Source organism: Arachis ipaensis, chromosome B1 (genome assembly GCF_059453495.1).
Source record: "Arachis ipaensis isolate K30076 ecotype BB chromosome B1, ASM5945349v1, whole genome shotgun sequence".
Lineage (NCBI taxonomy): Eukaryota > Viridiplantae > Streptophyta > Magnoliopsida > Fabales > Fabaceae > Arachis > Arachis ipaensis.
In genome coordinates this window covers 130,272,967-130,281,533 of record NC_142436.1, presented here as the reverse complement: position 1 = coordinate 130,281,533, position 8,567 = coordinate 130,272,967, and the positions used below count along the sequence as shown (strand labels likewise).

The 8,567-nt window shown below is 37.9% G+C and overlaps 1 pseudogene; it reads left to right on the top strand.

Moving 5' to 3' along the window:
* The first annotated feature begins 3,705 nt into the window (after positions 1 to 3,705).
* LOC148578373 (uncharacterized) lies at positions 3,706 to 4,501 on the top strand (annotated as a pseudogene).
* Positions 4,502 to 8,567: the final 4,066 nt, after the last annotated feature.

The window sequence follows — 8,567 nt, the reverse complement described above, 5'->3', positions numbered from 1 at the left end:
ATCATCAAGGCCCCGTAAATGGAGATTCCTAAAGAACTATCCTCAAGAATTCATCATTGGGGATCCCTCTCAAGCTGTGACTACAAGATCCTCAACAAGAAGAGTACCAGAAGAAAACAATTTGGCACTTCTCTCTCAAATTGAACCTCAAACTGTCAAAGAGGCTCTAGGTGATCCTTCTTGGGTCAAAGCCATGAAAAAAGAGTTGCATCAATTTGAGAAGAATCAAGTATGGACTCTTGTACTAGATCCAATTGAAAAGAAAGTGATGGGTACTAAATGGATTTTCAGGAACAAACTGAATGGGGATGGATGCATAGCATGGAATAAAGCTAGATTGGTGGCACAAGGATATGATCAAGAGGAAGGGATAGATTTTGATGAATCATTTGCTCCTGTGGCGCGAATGGAAGCAATAAGACTTTTCCTTGCTTATGCTGCCCATTGTGGTTTTAAACTTTTCCAAATGGATGTGACATGTGCATTCTTAAATTGTGTGATTGATAGAGAAGTGTATGTGGCACAGCCCCCTGGTTTTGAAAATAAAAGATTTTCTAATCATGTTTTCAAGCTTTCTAAAGCACTTTATGGTTTAAGGCAAGGTCCTAGAGTTTGGTATGAAAGACTTAGTTATTTCCTTTTGAAAAATAATTTTCAAAGAGGCACCATAGACACTACTTTATCCATTAAGAATTCTAATGATTCTTTTATTCTAGTTCAAATTTATGTTGATGATATAATCTTTGGATCAGCCAATGAATCCTTTTGCACTGGTTTTGGAAAACTCATGACTAGTGAATTTGACATGAGTATGATGGGGGAACTTAACTTTTTCTTTATGCTTCAAATTAAACAAACTTTAACTGGTATTTTCATTCATCAAGAAAAGTATGCCAAGGAACTAGTTAAGAAGTTTGGAATGGAAAATGCCAAATGTAAGACCCAGAATTTTCGAAAAATATTATTATGAGTTAATTTCAACTTATTTATTCATTAAAGTCTTTATTTTTAGAAATTATTTTATTAAAAGTAATTAAATCAAGTTTTTGATAATTAAATTAGAAATTTTACTAATCTCATAATTATTGAATAATTTTATATATTTAAATTATACAACTTAATAGTTGTAAAATAATAAGAATTTTATATGATTTAGTTTAAATAATTGAAATTTTGGAATTTAATACTTTAATTTTTAGACACAAAGAAAATAAATTATATTATCTCTAATTTTAAATTAGAATACTTGATTAAACGCCAATTAGCAAATTGATAATTAAATAATATTTAAAATAATTTTAAGGTATTAAATTAGATTTTTAATTAATACTCTCTATATCCTAATTTGATTAAAAATTACCAAATCTCAATTTACCCAAAATTCCTAATTTCACATTTGCCCCAAATTAAACCCTAATCCCCAAATCGAAACTCTATCCCTAACCCTAACCTACTCTAACCTAACCTTAACTTCACTACCCTCATCCTCACCCACACACCTCACCGCCACACACCACAGCCGCCATTCACCCTCTTTTACCCTTTTCTTCCTCAATCACATGCAAAACAAACCCACACACACAGAAAAAAGAAAAAGAGAGGGAGGAAAGGTTGTGAGGAGGAGGAGAGAAGAGGGAGGCCGAGGATGAGCGGCGCCGAGGAGAGAGGAAGACGCGAGCCATAGCCGAGACGGAGAAGACGCCGCTATGTTTGGTTGTTGCCATCGTGTCCTGTTCCACCGCTATCGCCGTTGCCAAGGAAAGTCGCCACCGCCGTTGTCTTCATCACGAGCCTGCGAGGTTGCTCTCAGCTTCCACTGCCGTCGCATCTTCTGTCACTGCCGCCACTAAGAACACGCGAAAGAGGAGACAGAACCGTGAAGGAGGGAATCGCGCGTTGCCATCATGCCTTCATCACCGCCAAACCCATTTTGCTGCTTGCGTCACCAATATCTCGCCGCCAGAGCCGCGTCACCAACACGAACTGCCGCTGTTCCGGCTGTTGAAAACTGCCGCTTCCCTGAATCCTCTGTCTGGGTAAGCTCTAACCTTGCTTTCAAATCTACTTGTTCATTAAGTTCGTTGTTACCGTGAGCGTGTTGATGAGGCTGTTGTGCTAGGTTTAAGGTTATCGCCAATTTTCTGTTGTACACCAACACCGGAGCTGCCGCTACTTGGCTCAGCTATTTCTTCCCAGCTGTAGTAAGTGTTTCCATTTTGAAAAGCCCTTTAGTCATTATTCTGTTACCTTACGCTGAGGTTTTGCGGCGTTAATTGCTATAAGATTGAGTCTCGATTATTCTATGTTGTGATTAGAGTTGCTGTGGTTGTTGTGAAAGTGGGTTGGAGTTGAGGTTGCGGCTGCCGAGGTTACAGGCCGAGAAGAAGGGGTTTTGACATGCTGTATAGCTTTCGAGTTTTGACGAGTTGAGGTAGGGTTTTTCATAAAATTTATTTATATTACAAAATTGTTATAAATAGATATTTATATGAAAAATATATTTCTGTGAGTATATTTGTCTTATGAATGGGCCTGTTTGCTGGATTGAAATACTGACTGCTGAGAGATATGTGGTTGTTGATAAAAACTTGATTTGTAAAGTTATCTGGTTGAATATTATGAAAAGTAGTTTTTCTTGGTTTTGGAGTTAATTTAATAATGTAAATAAATCGGTTTTGGAAATGATTTGAGATATGAAATGAATTGATTTTGGAGTGGTTTGATTTTATAAATGATTTAATATTGGAGCTGGTTTGACTTTGAAAAAGAATTATTATTGGGATTGGTTCTATTTGAAAATAATTTGATATTAGAATTGGTTGAATTTTGGAAAAGGATTAAGATTTAGATTTAGAAATGATTGAGGAATGTTTGGATGGGACCCGAAAAGGGTGGCAGAGTCCGAGTTTTAGAGGAGATGCTGCCAAAATTTTTATAAAAATTGAAAGTTTCATTTGAAATGCTTACTAGAAGGATTTGGGTTTTAATATAGGATCTTGTAAGTTGATTTTGAGTTATTTAGTAAAGAATGAATTGTGGTTGCGGAAATGATGATTTGTGAATTTGATTAAGAGTTGAGATTCCGGATAAGAGGCAGTGGCATTTGTCCACTTGCTCTACGAAAGAGATAAGAAATAAGAATGTTGAAAAATGAGTTTGAATTATGAAAGTGAATTGAATGATACTAAGAATGGATTTGAAAATGAGATTGAATTTTGATTGAGATATATATAACCGGGTAAGATGCAGTGGTGTTATCCATGTAAGACCCAGAACCTTTGAAAAGTCTTATTATGATCAAGTCTCAAATCATATAGTTATTTATAGCCTTAATTTCAAAAATCATTTTATTAAAGATAATTAAGGCAAGTTTTGATTTATTGGATTTGAGATGAGTTATGATTATTATCCAATTTTATAGTTATTGGATTATTTTCTATATTTAAAATATAAGGTTGATAGTTATGAAATAATAAAGATTTCTATATGGTTTGGATTAAATAATTAATATTTTAAATATTAATACTGCTATTTTGGAAAATGAAGAAATTAAGTATATTATTTCTAATTATTTGATTTGGGCATTTTATTGAAAGTAATTTGTAAAAATTGATGAGCAAATAATATTTTCTATATACATCTAGTGTTAGATTTAATTTGGGTTTCAATACCATATTATCCCCAATTTTAAGTGAAATTACTAAAATGCCCATAACCCTGATTTTTGAATATGAAACCCTAACCCAAAAAACCCTAACCCGTTACCGTTTCCCATCAGAAGCTGCAGCAGCAGCCGCAAGCCCCTTTCTCCCCCCCAAAAACGAAAAAGCACACACACAAAACAGGGGAGGAGAACTTCTGAGAGAGCTGAGGGAAAAAGAGGGGGCTTCACCCACGCCGCCATCGTCCTCACTACAACTCACCACGAGCCGCCGATCGCGCTCCAGTTCAGCCCGCCACCGTCGCACCATCGGCGCCGTCGCCAGGGAGAGCGGAACCGAGGAGAGGGTTGGTCCGCGAGTGATGGCTGTCGCGGGCTTGGGGGCCGCCGCGCCTTCGTCGCAACCGCGCCCACGCCGCGTCGCTGCCGTTGCCCTCCCTACATCGCCGCCATTAAGCTCGTGAGCGTGGAGGAGGCACAGTGCCGCTAGTTTCATCGGGTTTCCGCCGTCGAATCCGTCCCTACCACCGCTACTGACCACACGCACAGAGAGAGAGGGTGCGCGAAAAAGGAGCCGCCGCGGGGTTGCCTTCGCCGCTGCGAGGCTGGGCTCGCCGCTGTGGAGGGTCACCGCCTTCCTCCACCATCACCGAAGTTCCATCACCAGAGCTGCTGGGCTCGCCGTATGCTACTGTTGTGTCGCCGGAACTGTCCTGGGGTTTTGCCACTTATTCAGATTCTGCTCTGTTTTGGGTTAGTGATGTTGCTATTGTTTTGGCCGCTGGAAAACCTCGATGGTGCCACCTCTGCTACCAAAAACAGCCACTGAGTCTTCTATGATGGTAAGCTCTAACCCTGCTTCAGCTTCTTTACCTGTTAATTTCTCCATGGGCCACGAGAGTTGTTGCTAAGGCTGGTTGTGTCAGGAATTTACCGCGAGTTGCCATCGTTCTGGTCACCGGTTGTGAAGTTGGTGTTGCCGGAATCCACCACTGGTGCAGCCGCTACTTGGTTCCCTCGAGTTCGGTAAGCGTTTTGTTTGGAAGAGTCCTTTAATCGCTGTTTTATTATCATACACTGACGTTTTGCGGCGTTAATTGCTATACGATTGAGTTTCGGTTGTTGTATGTTGCGATTAAAGTTGTTGAGACTGTTGCAAAAGTGGCTTGGAATCGAGGTTTTGGTTGCCGGGATTTCGATTGTTGATTTCGGGTTGAAGCGGAAAGGACTCTGTGAGGCGTTTGGGTTATGAAATTGCATTTTGAGGTAGGGGCGCTTTCCGAAAACTATAGTTTATTATTGGAATTATTACATATGGGTACTGATGTGAGGGTGTGTATTTGGTGATTGTATCACTCCTATGTATTGTTTAGTTGTTTTGTATGATTATGGGTGTTTGTTTGACTGGACTGTTGTGTGGTTTCGTGAAACGAAATGCTTTTGAAGTTAATTCTTTTAAAGCTTTGAGATCGAGTTTAATTCGTTGGAAATCGATTTGAGTTGAATGGATTTTCTTGAGAATGTGAAAAATAGAATACACTCTTGAATTCAGCCTGGCTTGCTTTAATGATCTAGTTTGATAAATGACTATTACTGAACCGTCTCTTTAAAGCATTAGAAATGAGTTTATTCGGCTGATAACGATTTGATTTTTGAAACGGTTTCCTTGAGATATGGGATTGAGATGACTGTTGGATTTGGCTTGCCTTGAACTGATTTTGGATTTTGGGCTGTTGAAAAGGATTGTGGAATGGTTTTGTTGGGATCCAAACCGGGTGGCAAAGTCCAAGTTTTATGGGAGATGCTGCCGGAATTTCTATAAAATCCGAGTCTTTATTGAAATGTTGTTTGGAAAAATGATGAGTTAAAGACTTCTACTATTTTATTTGAATTATCAAGAAAAAGATGATTCATGCTTTTGAAATGACTTATTAAAGAGGAAATTGTGATTTAGTCTTGCTTCATAAGAAAGGCATTGTATCTCTTTCAGGAGAAAGTTATTTAGATGAAACTTATGTTTTAAAGCTGTTTTAAATGTGACAAGGGCAATGCCTTTGAATTTGACTTGAGGGTTTCAATTAGAAGAGTTTCATTGACTTTGAAAGAACCTGGATGTCTATTGACAAGTTCCATTTTGAAATGTTTTGAGAAATGTTTTAAGTACTCTTTAAATTCTGAATTCTTGCAAGACTAAAACAATTTTTGAACAGTTGAAACGCTTTAGAATTTATCATGGAGGTTGAAGTTGGTTTTGCCTAAGTAAAGGAAACGGCTTTGAAGGAAGTAAATGATTACGTGACTCAGTTTGGCTTAGATCTTATTTTATTACTCAAATCGGAAAGCCAAGGTTTTAATGATTTTAAATGAATTTGGCGAAATGAGTTATGCTATTCTCCCCTAAAGACTTGAGACTCTGCCAAGGAACTTTTATTATAAAATCCCATTGTTGGATGGGTGATTTCGAATGTTTCAAAAGGAATCTTTAACTTTCCATGGTTTTGGAAGTTTTGGAAAGAGGAAGCCGAGAGTGGCTTGTTTTAAAAAGGAAATTTTCCTTGAGTAAAAGTGGTGTATGAGCCTGAGATAATTTGAGAAATGAGATCTTTAAAGCCAAGGCTGAAAAGAGTTGAAACTTGATTTCAAAGTGAAATGAATTGAGAAAATGATTTTATGGCTTAAATGCCGATTTCATGAATTTGATGATTTTGAATGTGGAAGTGTTGTTTTGTTGTGAGCCGGAATGGCTGTGTATGATTATGAATATTGGCTGGTTCTGGATTGAACCGTGAGCCAGAATGGCTTTGAATGATATGAATATTGGCTGGTTCTGGATTGAACCGTGAGCCGGATGGCTGAGATGGATGTTGATCCATGATTGAGAATGAAAGCATTTATGCTGAGATATTGATAAGTTGTGATGTTGCACTTCCACTATCGGAGATAAGAGTTTCCCTGGGAGGAAGCAGTGGCTAGCCACCACGTGCTCCAGGTTGAGACTCGAAGCTCTTTTTACCTTATGTCGTCAGGGTGGTCGGGCACTGTGAAATTTCCGGACGAGCTCACCCCCATAAATATTCACCAGTGAGGGTGATGGATATGGATCATGATTATGATCAAGTTTATATTGAGTATAACTCGAGTTGGGGAGACACGACAGAGGGACAGTCCAATGGTTAGCTACCAGGACTTGTCGGGTTGGCTCTATAACCGACAGATGATATCATCAACCACTAGGGACAGGCATGCATCATATGCATTTATATGACATTGGTTGGGTGTGCATATTATACTTGGTTTGTGTATGTGATTAATTGCTAACTGTTCTACTTGTAATAACTGTTTGTTTGTGCTTGAACTTCCTATCTGTGTTTGCATCTGGGACTCTGTTGGATTGTGGTGATTAGTTGTTGGATTGGATTGTTTGGGCCTAGGGTCGTGGTTGAATTGAAATGGACTGATGGTTGGCTTTCGGTTTTGTGTTTTTGGTTTGGAAAAATATGAAAGGCTATTTTGGTTCAACATAGATAAACCTTTTTGAAAGGCTTTTGATGTTTTTGAGAATTGAACGGTTCCTCTTTCAGAAAAGATTTCCGACTTTACTTTTATTGAAAACTGTTGTTTTTGAAAAGAGGCATAAGACAGTTATTAATCACTGGTATGGTTTATCTTCACGTATCCTATTACAGTAATTCCCAAAAACCCTCTACTGAGAACCCTTTCGAGGATGATGTTCTCACCCCCCTACATTTTTCCCCTTTCAGGATATGGGCGCAGAAGTTATGAAGAGCTTATTTAATTGTTGTTGAGATGCTCTGTATTGCTTTAGATTATTTATTATACCCTCGCCTTTATCTTGATATATTTTGTCAGAGGGATAGGGATCGTATTGGTTAATGCTTGTAATATTATATATATATATATATATATATATATATATATGGATGTACTCTTTATGGGTTTTGTATGTTGTATGGTATCTATGGATGTACGTTATTGAACGAAAGTATTTTTGGATCGGTATTGCAGTTTTAAAGTTTCAAACAGGCTCATATTTTAGTATTAAATAGTATAAGTGTCGTCGTAATGTCCGAGCTATCAGAGTCGCGCAGCCGGAAGCGTGAGCTTTGGTAGTTAGGGTGTTACATTATGTTATCAGAGCAGTTCTTCCTGTAGAGCCTGAGAAATGGACTGACTATGCTTCAATTACATACTCTGAGTGTTTGTCATGTATTAGGTCTTGTCGAATGACGAGAATTAGAGCTTTATGCACATGACGATCTATTGATTTAACGTTGTTAGTCTTGCATTGCATAATTCCTGATATTAAGTTTGGCCGGCTTAATACTAGTGAATTATGTATATGAGAGCACTGATGGGTTATCATAGATGATATGCAAGTTTTGAGTAAAGCGAATCACGGGTGTTGGGAACATTGAAAACTATTTCTTGAGGCTATTCAGTTGTGTGTCTTGAATCCTGTTTGAGTCGATCTGTTCTTTCATATCCTAACTTGAAGTTCTTGTTTACTAATCCTCTTGAAAAATAGTTTGATTTTTTCAACTCTATTCCTCTATTCATATGCCTTCTTGATTGATCTTAAGTGCATATGCTTGTTTGAAATCCTTGTTGCATCTATCTTCCTCTGTTTGAGTTCTTCCTTATTCCTGTATTCTTTGACATGGCTTTGTATTCTTTGACATGGCTTTGAACTGGTCCTAATGCACTGTGCAATTTAACTCCTGATTTCGAGTACCTTCTTAGAGAAATTGTTGATTCAGTTTTTCTCTTATTTGATAGTGATCACAGCCAATTCTGAGATTTTTATGAAAATTGCTGTTAAAAAGACATATACTTATCTATATGTGAAGCTTTGAAGATTTCTTATCCAGTTTAACAACTCTTTATT